At 38.6% G+C, this 18,710-nt stretch overlaps 1 long non-coding RNA gene across 1 annotated transcript; it reads right to left on the reverse strand.

Moving 5' to 3' along the window:
• Positions 1-8,111: 8,111 nt before the first annotated feature.
• On the reverse strand, positions 8,112-14,652 carry LOC309842201. The gene is made up of 3 exons (XR_014299554.1): positions 14,486-14,652; positions 10,633-10,701; positions 8,112-8,404 (listed from the first exon to the last, which is right to left on the reverse strand). It is a non-coding gene; the product is annotated as an uncharacterized lncRNA (long non-coding RNA).
• Positions 14,653-18,710: the final 4,058 nt, after the last annotated feature.

Below are 18,710 nucleotides of genomic sequence, written 5' to 3' on the forward strand. Positions count from 1 at the left end.
GGAACAAACCGCTTAGCAAGAATATTACTTTCCATAGTGATGCAGGAGAATACATTATGTGACGATTCACTAAATATGTGCAAGTTTCCTTTTAATTCGTCCTTTTTACAACTTCCAAGGCAGGGAGAGTCGGGAGGGCACAGACACACGGACTTCCATCACCATTTCTATTCCCTTGGTCTGCAAAGCTAACATCACTTTGTATACTGGCAAATAATGTTAAATGCATCTATTCCTTCTCACTTCTGGGGATGTAACTGGGTTACTTTATTCTGCTTGTTTAATGAATGAAAAAATTCTGTCTTCAGAGTAGAGCATTTCAAATTCTGTTTGGGAATCATATTACCTTATTGCTTAAGATGAGCGAAGCAAACTCTCTTAATTGGTGGTTTGGTAGAAGTTCAGAAACAAATACTTTCTGGAAAGTGTTCTTCTTCAAACTTGCACTGTCTAGAAAAATTCTTCTAATAATATTCAAGGTGAAAGAGGGAGTGGAATCCATCTGGGGAGCAGGCAGTAGAGTCTCCCCCCTTCTCCTTCTCAGGTGTCCGTTCCGCTCTCCATAATCAGGATGGAAACTGATTGGCTTCGCTGGCTGATGATTCTGGGGCACGTATTGTACCAATCTTATCTTAGCTCACTTAGTCTATGTCATGCTGTTTAATAAAGCTAAATTGCTCACATAAACAGAATACTGTGCCATGGGCTTTTAGGATTCAGAGGTGGTTTAAAAATATAATTTTTCACTAACATTCAACAGAACAATTTAGCAATAGCTTACAGAAAATTGCAGGAAAGCAGTAATTTTCCAAATGTGCACAAACTGATTCAGCAATTTACAAATTAGAGACTTTGGGGGTGGTTAGGGATGTGTAGTGAGCTAGCAAAGTTGTCTTCTCCTAGGGGAGATTTCCCATGCCTCCAGCCATGCTGAGGAACATTGTTCCATTATTTCTCAAGCATCTTGAACTATTTCATGGCAACGCACCTTTTGGAGGATTATAATGGTTAGGTTAAAACTTGATTTAAATTGGGGATGATTTTTGTAGGAAATGTCATGGCCTCTGTAATTTAAGAGTAATTTTTAGTGATTTGGAAACATATATTAGGTATGCTTTTATTTTGAAAAGACTGTATATTATAGTGTTTTGGATTGAGATGCTTTTAAACATCATAAGAAATACAACTGTCTCATCAGGGCTGTTGATTTGTGCTCTTAATTGAATTAAGAGTTTGGGGTTAGCATTGTTCTTATTGTTTGAAGAGTGTGGATCATAGTTACTGCTAAAAATTTATAGAATAGGCAGATAAGCACAGTAGATTAAAATAGTAAAGAATAAATGTGCCAATTGGGGAAAACATCCAAACCTATCATTTTACAATGTCTGTCTATACTGTATGTTTCCAGGTCATTCTTTTAGTATAAGGATTAACCCAATGGGTACAGAAGAATCTGATTTATTGGATGAAGAGAGGTTGAGAATACTTCATTTTAATAACTTGAAAGATAAAGATTTATTTATAACAGTAATTTGAATGTGTGTCCTGCTTGGAATAACCAGTTCAAAATAGGCTGGGGGGGGTGGGGGAAGGTGCATTTGTCTTTTGTAGAAAAGTCATGAAGGGTTATAATCTCATCACACATACAAAAAAAAAAAAAACCTTTATCATTGGAATTGTGAACAAGAAATGTATTTTCTCCAACTTAATTATTTAGTTTCCTACTAAGAAGTTGCTCTGCAGAGGTCAATTATCCTTCAGGGATATCCTGGAAGAAATGAACAATTAGCTTGATTTTCTGTTGAATTTGGAGCTTGAGACTCAGTATGTGATCTATTAAAAACAGGAGATAATTCCTCTTAAACCATGTCCTAATCTACATGGGAGTCTTACACTGCAGGTAAGAAATCAGCAAAGTAATCCAATCCACCACCATGGGGCCAGGACTGAGTATCTTGATACACAACAATCATGGCTTCAAAACATTAAAAGAAAAATCTCTCATGGGGAGCAATGAAGGATAACAGAATTCACTCTTCTTATGAAGTGCAAAAAACCGTATGAAAGAGAAATGCCATTTGATTTTTTTTTTTTTTTGACTAAACAGAATTGCTCAAATCTGATTAAAGGGACTAGCGGCAAACATTGTAATTTGGGGTAATCAGGAGATTGTACGGTTTTATGAAGAGATGAAAGGCAAGAGTAAGACTTTCATAAGCTTCAGACTATCCAGGAGGCTGACTGTTACCTAGCTCTGCTCTAAAAAAAGCTTTCTTGCCCCAAGAAACAGAATTTAAAGTGGAGACTAAATTGAGTTAAAAAGCACCCTGCACAAAGCTTTTCAGAAAAGCACTGAATTCACTTATGCAATGAATCTAGAAAAAAAAATTATTTCCTCTCTGGAAATGTCTTTCTTTCTCCTTTTGAGTTATCTTAACATGGGAGTTGTAAATTCAACATTCTCTGTTTGTCTCTGTCTCTCTCCCTTTCTCAATTCGAGAATGCTAGTTTCAGCTGGCTCTATTTCCTTGAAAGTCAGGGCTCCGCTTTGAGCTTAATAATATTGGATGCCCCCCAAGACCTTTAAATCACCTTCATGTCACTGATTTAACACTTCCCCTGAGGACATATTCATTTGTTCTCAGACCTAGGAGTGTGGCTTTTAAACACACACACACACACACACACACACACACACACACACACACACTCAGGAGAGACAGAGAGATGAGAATATGCAGAGGGTTCAAAGAAGAACTCAAAAGCATATTATGGAGTGGGAACTTGTTAGAGTTGTGTGTCATTTCAGCTATAAGCCCAGGAAAATAGTTTTATAGCCATTGTGGGTTTTCTTTAGAAGAGGAAGATAGTTTTATCAAAAACCACTGAGTGGGTGGCAGAAATAAGTCTTTGTGTAGAGAGAGTAGAGCTGTCTTGAATGGCTGCTACTTTGGATACCAATGAAAATTTGTAATAATAAATAAAGAGAGCACCCTGAATTCATTTAACCCATCTCAATGAGTTGTAAGCATTTTTCACACGTTTCCGTTTAGTTTTACAGCATTCTGGAGAGGCAGAGTAGGCAGATCTTATTTCTCCCTCTGCAGTTGAGAGACGGCTGTGAGGATATGTGGATTGGCATGTGGTGACACAAGACTAGGTGCTTCTTGTTGAACCCCTTTAAAATTACCTTTTATGATATGCTTCCCTTTCAATATTTTTCAGTGCCCAGTTTCATAATCCTTCTAGTCTGGCCTGGGGGGAAGGGGAAAGTACTAGGACTTTGAATCAATGGGGTAGACATTCTCTTTGATTTTAATCCTCCTTTTCCCTTAAACTCCACTTCTACAACAACTTTAGCATGACCTAGTAACCTTGAGCCATCAGACTGGCATCAGAGGTCAGAAAAGATTTTCTGAGGAAATGTGTGGTGTGACCACTCCTTCTGTACCTGTATCTCCAAAAGCAAGCCCCAGCCTCATTGAGAGCTTAATGTGTCCTGAGGGATTGGGCAGAGGCAACCATTACAACTTTTGGTGTCAAGATGTGCATGGATTTAAGCTCCAGCTCTGATATTTAGTCTGAGTCTTCACTTCATCATCTGTAAAATGAAGGTAATATGGATAACCACCTTGCAGTATTATTTATTTAGTTATTGATAAGGACGAATGAGACAATGCTAGCAAACATAGCTATGATGAGTAGTATGTTGTCATTACAAATCCTGAACCAGGCAGCTCATATCTCTATGATGCGTTTTAGCCTGGGACCTAGAATTTTCTTGTACTTTCTTGTTAAAGCCCCCCAAAGCCAGCTTTCTCTGTTAAGTTCATGTTGGAACACCACAAAAGAATTTTCTGAGTGTAGTTTTTACATTAAAAATGTATTACAGAACTCTTAAGAAAGTTTGCTTTGTCTACATAGCTTCTGAGGTTTTCTGGCCAATTGCCCTCCAGAATGTATGGATTGAATTAGATCAAGATGACTGAGAAACATCTCAAAGAAAAGAAAATTGTAACTATGTGTGGTGATGGATATTAAATAGATTATTGTGAGGATCACTTTTCCATGTACATATATAGAGAATCATGTTGTATACCTGAAATTAACATAATGCTGTGTGTCAATTATAGCTCAAAAAAAAAAAAACAAAAAAAACAAAACCCTGGTTAAATTAAAAAAAAAAAAATGTGACTGAGGAATCCATAAACTAACCTGACTCCTGATGAGTAGTGAATTTTGTCATAAGAAGAATAAGAATGTCATAAGAATGTCACCTCACATTTCCTAAAATTCTCTCTGAAAGAGCAAAATTTACTTGGTGTCATTTTACAGATGCATTTCTGTGCTTTGCTACCAGATTGGAAGCATTTGAGACTTTTAGGTCCAACAGCAGCTTGAAGAGCACCACACTCAATGCTTGGTCTAATCTGCAGATGAGGAAATCAACACATAAAATGGTCACAAAGGTCTTCAGTTACTGAGTAGGATAAGAGCCCTGGACTCCTAACTCCTAGATATGTTTTTCATATCTCATAGGATAAAAAGTAATTTTTAATAAATATTTGTGAATACAAGTCTGAAGGCAATGACTTATCTACTCATAAAACAAATGATTCATGGAGGCAACACAGTCCCTTAGTTGACTATTTCCTGAGTGGGTGAAGGGAGGGTATGTTGCTGATGGGGAAGAGATTCATAAATTGACTGTTTGGCCAATTGTTTGATGAAATCACTCTCAGTTTGATCCAATGGTAATTTCAGTAGGCTTCTAGATATAAAATAGGTCAGCTAAAAACAAGGTGGGAGAGGGGAACAGACATCACTTCTACTGCTGTGCTGGCAATGGTTATGGCAATGGGACATTCAGCTGGACAGAGATGGTTTCCATTCCAGGGGATTTGTAGGATGCATAACCTTGGCTAGTTGTCAATTTTGTCTCATTCAAAAGGAGGTTAGTTCTAGGTGAGCCATCACACATTTTTTTTTTTTTCTGTCTACAATGATTTATTTCCTCTGTCCATTTTTCCTTCGGTCATGCATTTATTCTACAAAGGCCTAACGAAAGATGGACACAAAACTCAAATACAGAGTTAAATCATTCAAAAACATTTCTCTGGGAATTAAGGGGATGTTTAAGCAACCACTAGATGACAGGTGAAATCCATGCAAGGCAGTTTTAGTTTTTTTCTTTTCCTATTTGCTCTTAGAATTATGCATTTTGCTTAATGAAGAGCTGGTGAAACTTCCTCTCTAATAGTGAGTTTTAAAACACCCAGAAGCATGAGACAGATTGGACTCTCTGATTTCATTCTTGCATTTTTTTCTTTTACAGACATATTTTATTCTCAAAGGTCTCTGAGAGTTAGAAAACATTGCAAAGGCTACAGCATCTGTTCCATATGTATCTGTTGTCCCCAAAAGAGCTCTGCAGAATCACCTTCAATAATGTAGAACCAGTACAGAGCTCTGTTACATCTGCACACCACATATCTGGATGCCTAACTACTGTGTAATCTGAAGACCTAGATCTTATAAATCATGGCACATAAGCATAACTACCTGAATTTCACCAGCTCAGAGCCCCCACTTGCTTACTTTGGAACCCCAGTGCCTCTTCTACAAGACTCACTAAGTATGCATGCAGGGTCACCCCAGGATATACTCATTTAGATGAAATCTCCCATGCTATTTGCAAGGTGTTGCACCAGCCTTGGTAGAATCCTCAGAATGAAGACTACCTGCCACAGCAGTTGTCTGGTAGTAGCCCCATAAGCCACACTATAATGGGGGCTGTCAGGCAATGAAGACCCAGTACAGGGAATAGAAAAGTCCTTCTTCCCAGCTCCATGCTGTATTTTGTCATCAGAGTAGAGTAACTTGGTTCCATAATTTTACAATGTCTTTTATGAATTTAGTTCTGTATGTCCTAACCTCTTCTTCTCTTTGTGTTATAGACTGCTGCCTATCAGACTGGTGGTGGGGAGAAGAGTGGTGGGGTGAACAGGACACCGTGCCATGCCTTTCATTCTCTCCTTCCACTTCACCACTTTTACATACAACGAGAGCAACACTGCTAACCCCCAAAATGCCTCCTTCAGTTATAACTCAAGGTTCTTTGAAAATTAACTCATGGAAATGAATGTACATGTGTGTGATGGGGTAAGAAGGAGACTGAGAGAAGCTGACTTCAGCAATGGCCTACCCAAGGAATGGGAAAGATGGGTATTTATTCTCCTCTATTATTAATGAATGCTATTACAGGAGGGATTAACTCCCCCAGCATTTCTGGTGGGCCCTGTCCTCTGTTGGAAAGTAGAGAGCCCTCTACAGATTCATAGGAGCTTGCATTTAGAAGCCAATAATAGATTGCGATGGGACACTCAGAGCCAAGGGGAATGAACAGGTCACTCACTTACCCATCTACTATTGCTCTGTTCAAAAACAGGAATAGAAACCTTTTTATACTTGACTGGTCTGTGACCCAGAAATGCAGAGACTGCTCCTTCTCCTTGGTCAGAAACTACTCCATGCAGTTTGCTAATATAGTTTTTGAAATGAAAGCTCTCCCTATCCCCACTCCACACAGAAGGATCCAGCAAGGAGGAGAGAAGGCTGGTTGGGATATTGAGTTATCTATAGCTAATCACTGGTCTTTATTTTGATACCACCTAAGAAAGTGACCAGTATCTTTTTAATGAAAGTAAATATTGAATGGAACAATAAACATAAAAATGGGGATTTGAATCAAGAACTCCTGATCTGAAGAGTTGTGTTCTTTTCATTTTGGTCAGTCTCTACCTCATTAGGGAGACCCTGAGCTGAGAAGACTGCAAACAGTCACTATCACCAATGGTGGCAACGAAAGGGTTCCCTCACTGGGAATTCTCTGCCCTGGCTGATAATGGCTTTTGTGTATCTAGACGGGTACCTGTAAATTGGCCTGCCAACCTAGCCAGAATGTAAAATCCCCACTCCATTAAGGGCCATTCAAACCAGCCAAAATGTCAACACTCTTAAAAACAGATCTATTAATAATTCAAATGCTTTAGTAACAATACAAGCATTTTCTCACATTATATTAGAAAATTTGACAATGTTTGCCCATATTTATAATTTCAATGGCTTTATTTTTCAGAAATATGTGATTGTGAAGCACAGACGCATTTGTTTCTGCACTGAATAGTCTGGCTTGATGAAAATTTTCCAAAGCCAGTAGCTCTTAGTTAAATAAATAAAATTTGTCTAGGAAAACTGACAAAAAAAAGGGAAGCTATATTTAGCATACAACTAGTGATATTTAAGTGCTTTTGTTTCTTCTAATTCTTTGATAATTGGTTATGTGTGGTAACTTTCTATTCAGGACTCATTCTGTCCCACTGGTTGTAATAGGTAATGATAGAGTTTCTGTAACATAAACCTGCACACACTATGTACACAAGTACTTGCATTTACACACTTACTATATTCATTCATCCATGGAAAAATACTTATTTAGTGATCAATAAATTTGTCATTACATGTATAAATTTATTTGAAGGACTACGATAAACTAATTGCCCCACTAAAAAGGATAACACAGACTCTGTCTGAAGACCTTAATTCAAATCTTACTAGCTGCCTAACATTGACCAACTGACTTAAACCCTCCCAAGTTTTAGCTTCCAAATCTGTCAGATTGTGATACTTCTCATGATTGATAAGGGTAAAATTAGATGAGACACATGAGTAAATTAATATTTAATTCTATGGATGATTCTATGAGGTTGTCATTAGTATGCACATTTTTGTAGAGGAGGCAATCAGGATCCTCCCAAATATGTTTTCCCCCAGTTGCACAGAATGGCATTTATGTAGCTAGCTAACCTGTGAGGACACATTCTGATTTATATACCTAACATCTCCCTCTAAAGTTTTCAGAGTTTTACAGAGGTGGAAAGAAGCTTCCTCTTATCTCAGTACACTACAACTGTTCTTATCAGGTAAGAGACATAGAATTTCTTTATCAATTAGATGCTCATTAAGTTTAGCCAACTTTTATTGACTGGTAAAGGAGTGCGCGGCTGGTTAAAGGCATAGTAGCAATTTAACTGCGAAGTTAAGGGTGCCTAACAACTCTCCTGCAAGTATTTCCAGGTATTTCCATCGGGTTTTATTAAACATCGAGCATCACAGCTTAGGAAGGCTGTTTAAATATTTGAGCGGGAATTGATTGTGTATTTTGACATAGTTGTGCTTTTGCAGGAGTATCAATGATCATATGGATTGGTTGTCTGTTTGATGAACTTCTTGCACGAGTGGTGTTGACAGTCAGACTGTTCGTCCAAGTGCGTGTTTGGCTTCAGCATCATTTTGTAATATATCGGGACAAACATTTTTCTTTTGTGCGTTTGGGAACACATTTCTAAAATCACAAAGGAAGGCAGAGTGAATATATGATTTTCATATACAAATATTTATTTTATAGACAACTTCTCAGGAACATTTAGCACATAAAGCCAAGTAAATCTATATATCGATTAGGCTGGCTGGTTTCCAAGGTAGGAGAACTTGATTCATCTCTTGTAAATTCACTATTCTCTTTACAGTTTCAGGATTTTCACTGGCAGTATATTCTCCCAGGGCTATAAGGCCTTTGCCACCTACTTAGGCATGGGCAAAGAAGAAGAAAAATAATAAAGGAAGGCAGAAACATGTACGGAATATCTTGAAGATAGAATTACAAAGCATAAAAAATGTTTACCTTTGATATCTTTTTTATAAGAAACTAAGGAAAAACCTAGAAATATTTGTATTTTTTCTTCAATTTTTTGACCTACTTTTGGTGAAAGAGAGAGGATGAGGCAGTAACAAGATGAGGTCTGGGGCTTGGGCACCCTGCCCCCCCAGCCCCAAGCTCTCCTCTAGACTTCGCTGTGTGACCTGAAGGAAATCCCCTGCAGTCCTGAGTCTCAGGCTTACCTCCGTAAGAATGAGTACAATTATAAACACCTTGTAGAGTTGCTGTGAAGATTAAAGAAGATGTACGCAAAGTACTCAGAAAACAGTAATTAATAATTGTAGCGATTTTTTTTTTAAACAAGGCTATTATAGCCTCTGGGAAGTTAGAATATCTAGCAGTTAGAATATAGTATTAGAAGTGGGTAAGGTGCTAAACTCTGTTTTTAGCTTTACTATTGACTCACTGTGTACTTGGCATTAGTAATGTACCTACTTATTTGTGCCATTTAATTTTAAATTATGTGGAAAATATGATGCTGGAATTCAATGATAATAACAGAGCCCTGAAGTGTTTTCAGAAAAGAAGGGGAGATCATGGGGGAGGGAACAGATCATGCAGAGCTTTGTTGAGGACATTGTCTTTGACTTTTACTACTTTGGGGTTTTAAGTAGAGGCATACAATTACCTGAATTATGCTTTTAGTTGGCACCGTGGTTGGTGTGTTGCCTATGGGATGGCGACTGGGAGGAAAAGAAAGAAGGGAAGCAGAAAGACCTTTTGGGTAAATATTGCAGTAAAATGCAGGTAGGTGTTAACAGTGACTTGAATCAGGATGGTCGCAGTGGAAATTTTGAGAAGTAATCATATTCTTCATGTATGTTCAGGGTAGAGACAACATCATTGCAGATGCATTGGATGCAGACTGCAAGAGAAAGAGTGGGGCTAAGAGCAACTTCAGAGTTTTTGACCTGAGTAACAGTAAGGCTAAATTTACCACCGAATGGGATAAGGACAACTCAAGCCAAGCAGGTTGAGGTGGCAGAATAGGAGTGCATCTTGGGACGTGCTACATGGAACATGTTCATTTAATTCTAGGCAGAGATGGCAAGTAGGCAGTTGGAGATATGAATCCAGAGTTAGAAATATGAATCTGGAGGTCAGACTGGAGATACAAATTTAGAGATCATTTGCATAGAGATGGTGTTTAGAGCCATAGACTGGATGAGATCACCAAGGAGATAAGTGTGAGAGAGAGAATCAAGTGCTGAGCCCTGGATGGTTTGCTTCACTAAATGATGTCTTCCCAAAATTAAAGGAAGAGCCACATTTTCAAGGGAATCCATAGCTACATTTGATTACTTTTACAACTTATAACTCGAAAAGTGTAAGTACTCTGGCTTTTGCTAGGCTTCTAATGTCTCTTAACTGTCATGGACTTGCATCTGGGATATATAAAGAATGTTCAAAATTCAATAATTTGTAAACCAACTCTCAACTGAAACATGGGCAAAACATTGGAATTAAAACTTTACCAAGGAAGCTATAAAAATGGCAAATAACCACATGAAAGTTGCACAATATTATTAGCCTTAATGGAAATGCAAGTTACAATCACAATGAGGCGTCAATGCACACCAGCTAAAATGGCTAAAGAGTAAAAAAAAACGATAAACTGTTAGTTTATCAATAAACTGTTAGTGCCAAACGCTAAGGAGGATACAGAGCAACTAGGACTCTGATAAATCGCTGGTTGGGAATGCAAAAGGGCACAGCCACTTAGGAAAACACACCATTTCTTACAAAGTTAAGCACATCCTCACCATATCACCAGCAATCCTTGTTTACCCCCCCCAAATAAAAACCTATGGTCGCCATACATGCATACTTATAGTGGCTTTATTCATAATTACCAAAAAACCAGATGTCCTTCAACTGGTTAATGGACAAACCATGGCACATCTTTATAATGGAATACTCTTCTGCAATAAAAAGAAACAAAATTCTGATAGACACGCCGACATGGATGAGTCTCAAATACAATATGGTAAGTTTTAAAAAGCCAGATTCAAAAAAACTGCATATTGTTTAATGCTCTACAGATGATCTATAAAGGTGGAGACCAGTCCAGTTGTGATGGGCCTGGTTGTGAATAAGGGTTGATGACGAGGAGGGCCTAGGAATATTTTGTGGGGAGGGAACAGCTCTGTCTCGAACGTGATGATGGTCACACTACCGGATACATCTGTCAAAACTCATTGAGCGGTCCACCAAGAAGGGTGAGTCTTACTGTATGCAAATTTTATCTCGATAACCCTGATTATTAAAAAACAATTTTAACATTGCATTTCTTTATACTGACAATCAATAACCAGAAAAGAATTCAGAACCAAAAGCCACATGGCTTCACAGTGTTTTTGAACTCTTGGGTAACTACCTCAAAAAGTCAAGAGAAAGCCAGTTACCATACTGAAGCCTTTCCCAAGGGCTAAGCAGGAGGTGGAGAGTCGACGAGTTCCCCTTTGATTTGCTGCATCCAGAAGCACTTTGAACAAAGCCAGTGATATGCTTGCTGTAGTCCGTTGGACAGCACATTCACCTCAGTGAAAGATGACCCAGCCTAATGTACTATAAAGTGTCAGCATACAACAAGCTTGTTGTATGTTCAGATCCCAGGCTCCGAAACACCATGTATGGTATTTTCACCCGGGGTGAGGTTGACCTAAAACACCATGGGCAGATCCTCTGGAGTAAAAGATTTTTTAACTACATGTCAGCAATGATTAGTTACAAAGGAAAAGAGAACTTGCCCCATATGACACTAAATGACAGAACAATGTGACAAAAGCTAAAAACAGAAAGAAAAAAAAAACAGTCTTTAAGACAAGAGGCTGATCCCCAGTAGTCTTAGGGACAAGTCTTTTGATTACATCTTTTGTCCCACAAATAATAAATCCCTACCCTCAAAAGGCTTTCTAGATTGGTCTCCTAGATTTTGGCCTGATGACCTCCCAACTACAATTTGCAGAGTTGAGGGAATCTGACCTGCATTTAATATTTAGTTTCTGTCTAGCTCTGTAAAGTGAATTCTGGAGAGGAAGCTGCAGAATCTTGTTATCCCCCTATAAATCAGGTGTAGCATGGACAACATGTTCTATAGCTTTTAAAAGACCTGAGTAACGGGTTAAAACCTTGATTAGTAAAGATCCTCTTTTAAACCTCTTGACTTAGCCTTCTAGGCAGGATATTAATTGTAATGTTGTATTTCTGTGAAACTCAACCAGTGTAATGATGTACCATGCAAGGCTTTGCTGCAACTAAGCGTGTAGAGACACCAGACAGGGTCCCGCCGTAAGGGCTGGCATTAAGGGAGGGAAGAAACAATACTTAATGATAAAATAATGGTGGTGATGATGACAATGATAACAATTCAAAGAGCATATGCTAACTCACAAACGTGCAGAAGAAATAGTAAACACAAAGAGAGATGCAGCATACCATAGAGGGTGGAGAATCAAACAGGTGTGCCTTCTAATCCCAGTTTGATCCCTCATTAACTGTGAAACACTGGCCAATGCATGTAACCTGTGCAAGTCTCAGTTTCCTTATCAAAAAAAAAAAAAAAAAAGGGGAAGGTAATTACAGATGCTAGTGCTTAGACTTGTTAGAATCAAGGGGAGCAGGCCTATTCATGTTTAAGTATAGTACATGGCATTGACAGTGTTCAATAAATGTTAGCTATTGGTAGTAGAGATAGAAGAAGTAGGAGCAGGATTAGGGGGAAAAAAAAAAAAGCAGCTATTTCTGCAATCCCTTGTCAAATGTGCTTTCAGAAGGAGGTCCTCGCTGGAGCTATAAATTTGGGAGTATAAAAAGTGCTCGAAATCGCGGGGGTGGAGTGCAGTTAGCCAAGGAGAGGATGTAGATAGAAAAGAGGATAAGGTCTAGCTTGAAGACTTCTAGCACTCCAAAGTTCAGAGGTTGGGTGGAGAAGGGGCCAATCAAACTGGAATCGTTTTCTCTTTGTCCTTTTCATTCACCTCACGAATTTTCGCCTATAGCACCTCATGAATTCCCCACAAACATCAAAGAGATGGGATCAGGCCTCTTCCTCCATCCTGACAAGTGTCTCCGTTCACATTCATTTCTGTCACTATTCATGGAATGTTTAAAAATCAGTTAAATAAACCTCTGTTGGCTTACATAATTTTAGTCCAGGTCTCCACTGTCAAAGTAAAGGGGTGAAGCCATGATCTGGATAATTCAGGCAGAACCTCCCAGGCTCTTGGGACCTCTCTCTCCTGCTACTTTTGCCCGAGGAACCAGGGGATCACTTCAATTCTTTTCCTACTCATGTAACTCTGGTCTAACTATGCCTTTAATCACTGGACTTTGTCACTAAAATAAATATGTCGTATGTGAAACAAATACCAGTGAGGGAGTGCCCTTTTGTTTCACATGTAGATATATTTTATTCCCAGATGGATGATGCTGAGAACCAGTAAAAAGGCAGATCCAAAGTGTAAAGGATAAATGAAGGCAGACAGTCAGGAACTGAGTCCTTGTCAGTTTGAAAGGAAATCAAGCCCACGAAAGTTGAAGGAGCTGAATTTTCTCAACAAGAGCCTGTATTATCACTTATTGTTATTTATGGCTCATTGCAAGAACAGCGAGAAGACTAAAATACAGGAGAACATTTTGACCCATGTCACAAAACACCATGTGAATTTATAGCCTCCTCATTAGAGATATTTTTCTAATCAAGAACAGCCCTTTAGCTTCACGAAAAGGGACGTGAGGGGGATGAGATGTTTTTGATTAAAAAAAGGGGGGGTGGAAACAAAGCCTGGGAAATTTTACTTGCTTAGACGTCCAGGATGGGATAAATAACAGCAGAGGAAATGAAAACCTCACCAGGAAAGAACGCCCTCCCTTTTGTGTGACTGAATATAAGTCCATGGAACTTGCAGTTGTGCCCAAATAGAGAGAAGCCACCAGCTCTGACTGAGCATTGACCGCGCCTGTCAGATCTTATCTTAATGAGGCACAGATCCTAGGACAGGAGAGGAACAAAACGAAGCGGTGTGATAAGGTACACAGTGCAGTAATTGGATCAAGCTGAGGCAGTGGTGGTCCTTAGCAGCAGCTGTGGCCACAAATGAAAGGGCTGTCACTTGCGAATAATTTGCTATGTTTCTGTTTTCACTTTTGTCCATACAGTTGTGTGTCAGGAGAAAAGTCTAAAAGCATAGATTTCCTTCTCCATTTGCCTCCCAGAATATTCATCTCTGACCACACTCCAGCAAATGTAACAACATGGCAGATCTGGGGATGTTTCCAATCCTTTATTTACATGAATGTAATGGACTTTCTCAGCTCTTACGACCTTATCCTACATCCAGCAGATTCCCTACGTTCCTAGCAGAGTGTGGCAATTTGCCTTTCATTTTCCATGATTTTCCAGCGTTCCCAAGAAATGCTAAATATTGACATTGAATGCTGTGAAATAAGGTCTTCAGAATAAACTGAGGTCTTGTTACAATTTAAAAAGCACAGCGCCCCCTGTGGTCCAACACAATCTTAAAACAATTGTGTGGATATTGTCAGGTAATCTATTGCTTTGTAACAAACTACCACAAAACTTAGTGGCTTAAAACAACTTATCATTTCTCCTCATTTTTCTATCTGGACTGAGCTCAGTGATATGGTTCTCCTCTATCTGGCGTCTGTTTGGGCTGGAGAAGAGGAGATGGTGTCTTTATTTACATGTCTGGAACTCCTCTCAAATATCTGGAACAGCTGGGAGCCGGTCTGGAATCTCTCCACATGGCCTCTTCGTGTGGTGGACTTGAGCTTTCTCTCCACATCATGGTCTGAGAGAAGTCTAATGCCTTCCATGGTACCTGGCTTCCAAGAAAGGTAGAAATGTTCAGTCTTCTTGACCAGGACTTGTCCCAGAACATCACTTCTGTGACATCATAGTAGTTAAAGCAAATGACAGGGCCAGCCCTGGTTTACCTCCTAGGAGATGAAGAAGTTTCAGGTGTGTACAGGGGGGAAGGACTTATGGTGGACAACTTGAGGGGTCTTAGAGTTGTCTCCTGACTGTTCTGGTGGAGACTGAGGAGCATCAGGTGTTCCACCCATTGCTTGTAGATGGTTCATTTCTAGTTTAAAGCATACTTCAGAGAGATGAGGAACCTTAGACATCATTTAAAATAGTGTTTCTCAAACAATTTTATGGTTATCCAAAGTAGAAAATGTCTTATATCATGAACCAGCATACAAAACTGAAGTTATAACTGTATCTGTAACACATATACTCATATGTACACCATATCCCTATACAAAATATACACAGGACAACAGTTTCATGAGACAATGTTGATCTTTAATATGTGCACTGAACTCTGCTATTTTTTTATTCTGTTTCATTTTAAGGAAAGCTGGTCTTGACCCATGAAATTGATTTCATGACCTACCAGTGGGGTGACATTGTGATTTGAAAAATAGCCATCTAATCCTATCTACTTATTTTACAGATGAACTTGCAGAGGATTCACAGGTTGGGCTCCATGTTAGGCAGAGGCAGAACTAGGATGCAGGTCACCTGATTCAGAGGCTAATGATGTTCTACTGCCCCCACCACACCCTGCTGTTACAGATACAGAACAGCAGTGATCTAATGAGAATTATTAATTTTGCTGAGCTTATTATTTCATATCCTGGTCTCCACAAAGGTGCAAATGGAAGATTTTTTTAAAGCATTTTCTTTCTCATTTCCCTAAACTTAACTATTCTTAGTATAATTATTCAAGTGTGAGCATTAACTCACAGCACTTTCAGGCAAGCACATAAAGCATAACATATTCTCTGCCCTCAGACTTTTTTTTTTTTTTTTTTTTTTTGGTAGTTCATCTCCTTTACAAGTCTAGGGCATGTAAAGAAATAATTAAAAGCCATAAACTCATCATATTTACTTAATAATGCGAAAAGGAGACATTTCTTGACTTTAATGCTACAAAGACCCAGAGCAGTTTCCTGAGGGAGGCGGTGGAGATGTCTACAGGAGATTTGGAGGAATAGGACTGTCTTCCAGGAAGAATGTTAGTGTATTTCTGCCTGGAATCATAGATTGACTAGATGACCTATGAATGCAAATCATTACTCACCTTGGTTTAGTGGTGTTATGGTGCTGCATTAACTGATGGCCCAATTAGCTTTCCAACAGTAAAACTGCGTATTAAGTAAACTAAGCTATCTCTAAACACCACAGTTGATAGTTCAGGGCTGCAGAGATGTTATTGTGGTTCCCCCTGTACCTTGATGCTCTGCTGTAGCACCAGCCACCAGAAATCTGATGTGAGCCACATAGGTGGCACTTTTATAGTTTCTAGAAGTCACGTTGGAAAAAAGTAGAAAGAAACAGAACTAATTTTCAAACTTTATATTTAGAATTAAATTTAGACTTTAAAAACTCACAAAAAGAGTGCAACACTTCATACAGCTCCTCTTAATTTTAGGATCCTGCATAAACCATGGTAAAGTTATCAAAACTAAGAAATTAACATTGGTACAGTACTATTGACTAAACTCCAACTTTATTTAGATTGGTAAAATTAACACATCCAAAATACTGTTTTGATATATAATCAAAATAAAAATTATTAACAAGATATTTAATATTCTTTGTTTTGTACTAGACCTTCAAAATCTGATTTCTATTTCACACGTACAGCACATCTTAGCTGGGACCAGCCACATTTCAAGCACTCAGTTGCCATGTGCCTGGTGGCTACCATGTTGAACGGTAACAACTCAGAAAAGAGCTGTCATCAACAATCTACTTACTCCTGTGTGAATTCTATGTAGAGTACTTGAGTCCACGAAGCATTGATTGGAGAGGCCAAATAGTCTGCTGTCAAGAGTACCAGCTTAGGGGTCAGGCAGAGTGGAATTCCAAGTCTGCAACTTATTATTAGCTGTTTGACCTTGGCACACAACTCAAATTTTCTGGCCCTTTTTCTTTTTTTCTTCATCTGTAAAAAGATAAAAATAAAACAATAAAATAAATAAATGAAGAAGAAAACACCAACTCATGGGGGTTATCAGATATATTGAAGGGGAGGACACATGTTAAATGCTAGCCCAGTGCCTTACCTGGAATTGTTGCACAGTAATTGTTAGCTTTTAGTGGTTATCTGTGTCACTGCCAAAAGACAAAACACAAACGTGTTTTCTTCAGGGTTGAGTGATGCTATTAAAAGTCCAGTTAAGGCCCTGATCAATATTTTAGAGATGCTCAACAAGTGTTTATTGAGTACCTACTATTTCACAGGCATTGTGCTGAGCACTAGAAGTAAAAAGATGCATAAAAGCCCTTATGGAGTTTACTATTTGGTAAAAGATACCATTTAAATAAGAAGACCTCATTCTCTGTGTATGTGTATGTATTTGTGGTCTGTGGCAGAGGTGGGGAGGGAAATTGTTGTGCTTATTTATTTTTTAAATGTCAAAGTAATTATGTATTTTAATGTGGAAAGAATTTAAGAATTGATTATTAGCAATACTCTTAACATTCATCCATACAATAAACTTTCTCTGTCTCTCTTTCGGTATTTATTTTAGAGTTCTGTCATTTGCTTAATTTTGTGTATTTGTAATCATAGTACAGGTACAACCTCTTAATTTTCCCATATTGTTAAGTATTCGCTTTAGAATCTGAAGACTATTTATGTGAAGGGTATAGTTACCTAAGGTATTTTTAAAATCAATGGATCAGGCTTAACTTACTAGTTGGGATAAAATGTACTTATGTCTTGTTACATAATGCGGTGGGAAGTTCATGGAGATGGTTAGATGTGTTAAAGGAAACTTTCAATGGTAATAATAACCACGAGAGCTAACACTTCTGAGCACTTATGCACAATCATTTTGTGAACCCAGCAATATGACTACAGAGATCTGTCTTAACTAACACCTTGCTTCTGTCTCCTATAAAGCTTTTTGTTTTTTAAATTTTTGAGCCTAACATAAGTCAATTTTTGAAGTCAATTTTTGACACATATAGAGGATCAAGAAATCACAGTAGTGACTCTACTAAACGTGTAATTGTCTTTGGGAAGTTGAAGTATGGATAACCCTCCTACTCTCCCTCTCTACCTTCCTCTTTTTTTTTTTTTTTAAGGATTTCATTTATTTATTTGACATAAAGAGAGCACAAGCAGTTAAATATGATTTTTGTGTTAAGATAATGATTTTGAAATCCAGATATTTTTTAAAAGATTTTATTTATTTATTTGACAGAGAGAGATCACAAGTAGTCGGAGAGGCAGGCAGAGAGAGAGAGGGAAGCAGGTTCCCTGCTGAGCAGAGAGCCCAATGCAGGACTCGATCCCAGGACCCTGAGATCATGACCTGAGCCGAAGGCAGCGGCTTAACCACTGAGCCACCCAGGCGCCCAAAATCCAGATTTTTTTAAAAGCAAGATAAAGCTTGTTACCCATTCTTTTATCTCTCGTTTAACCTTCCAAGAACCAAATTTAAGGGATTTAAAGCATGCTGTTTCATTTTGTTAAAGAGAATTGCCCTTCTGTCTCTGCTGGCTGGGCCATGAGACTCACTGCCCTGGCATGGAAAGAGGCCATGGGGAAAAGTAAATGAAAAGCCAGAAGTTGATGCCTTCTATTCCAGGAAGATTGGGGAAGGGGTGGTTTGAGTTACAGCGAGGTGGTCTTTCTGCCCTTCAGTGGGATCCACAACTCTTTGGTGCAAGGGAGCTTAAGAATCCAAATAATTTAAGTGGGTAGGAGAAGAATCAATGAAACAAGATGGGATTGGGAGGGAGACAAACCATAAGTGACTCTTAATCTCACAAAACAGACTGAGGGTTGCTGGGGAGAGGGGGGTTGGGAGAAGGGGGGTGGGGTTATGGACATTGGGGAGGGTATGTGCTATGATGAGTGCTGTGAAGTGTGTAAACCTGGCAATT

Source organism: Mustela nivalis (assembly GCF_964662115.1).
Source record: "Mustela nivalis genome assembly, chromosome: 10".
In the NCBI taxonomy this organism is placed as follows: domain Eukaryota; kingdom Metazoa; phylum Chordata; class Mammalia; order Carnivora; family Mustelidae; genus Mustela; species Mustela nivalis.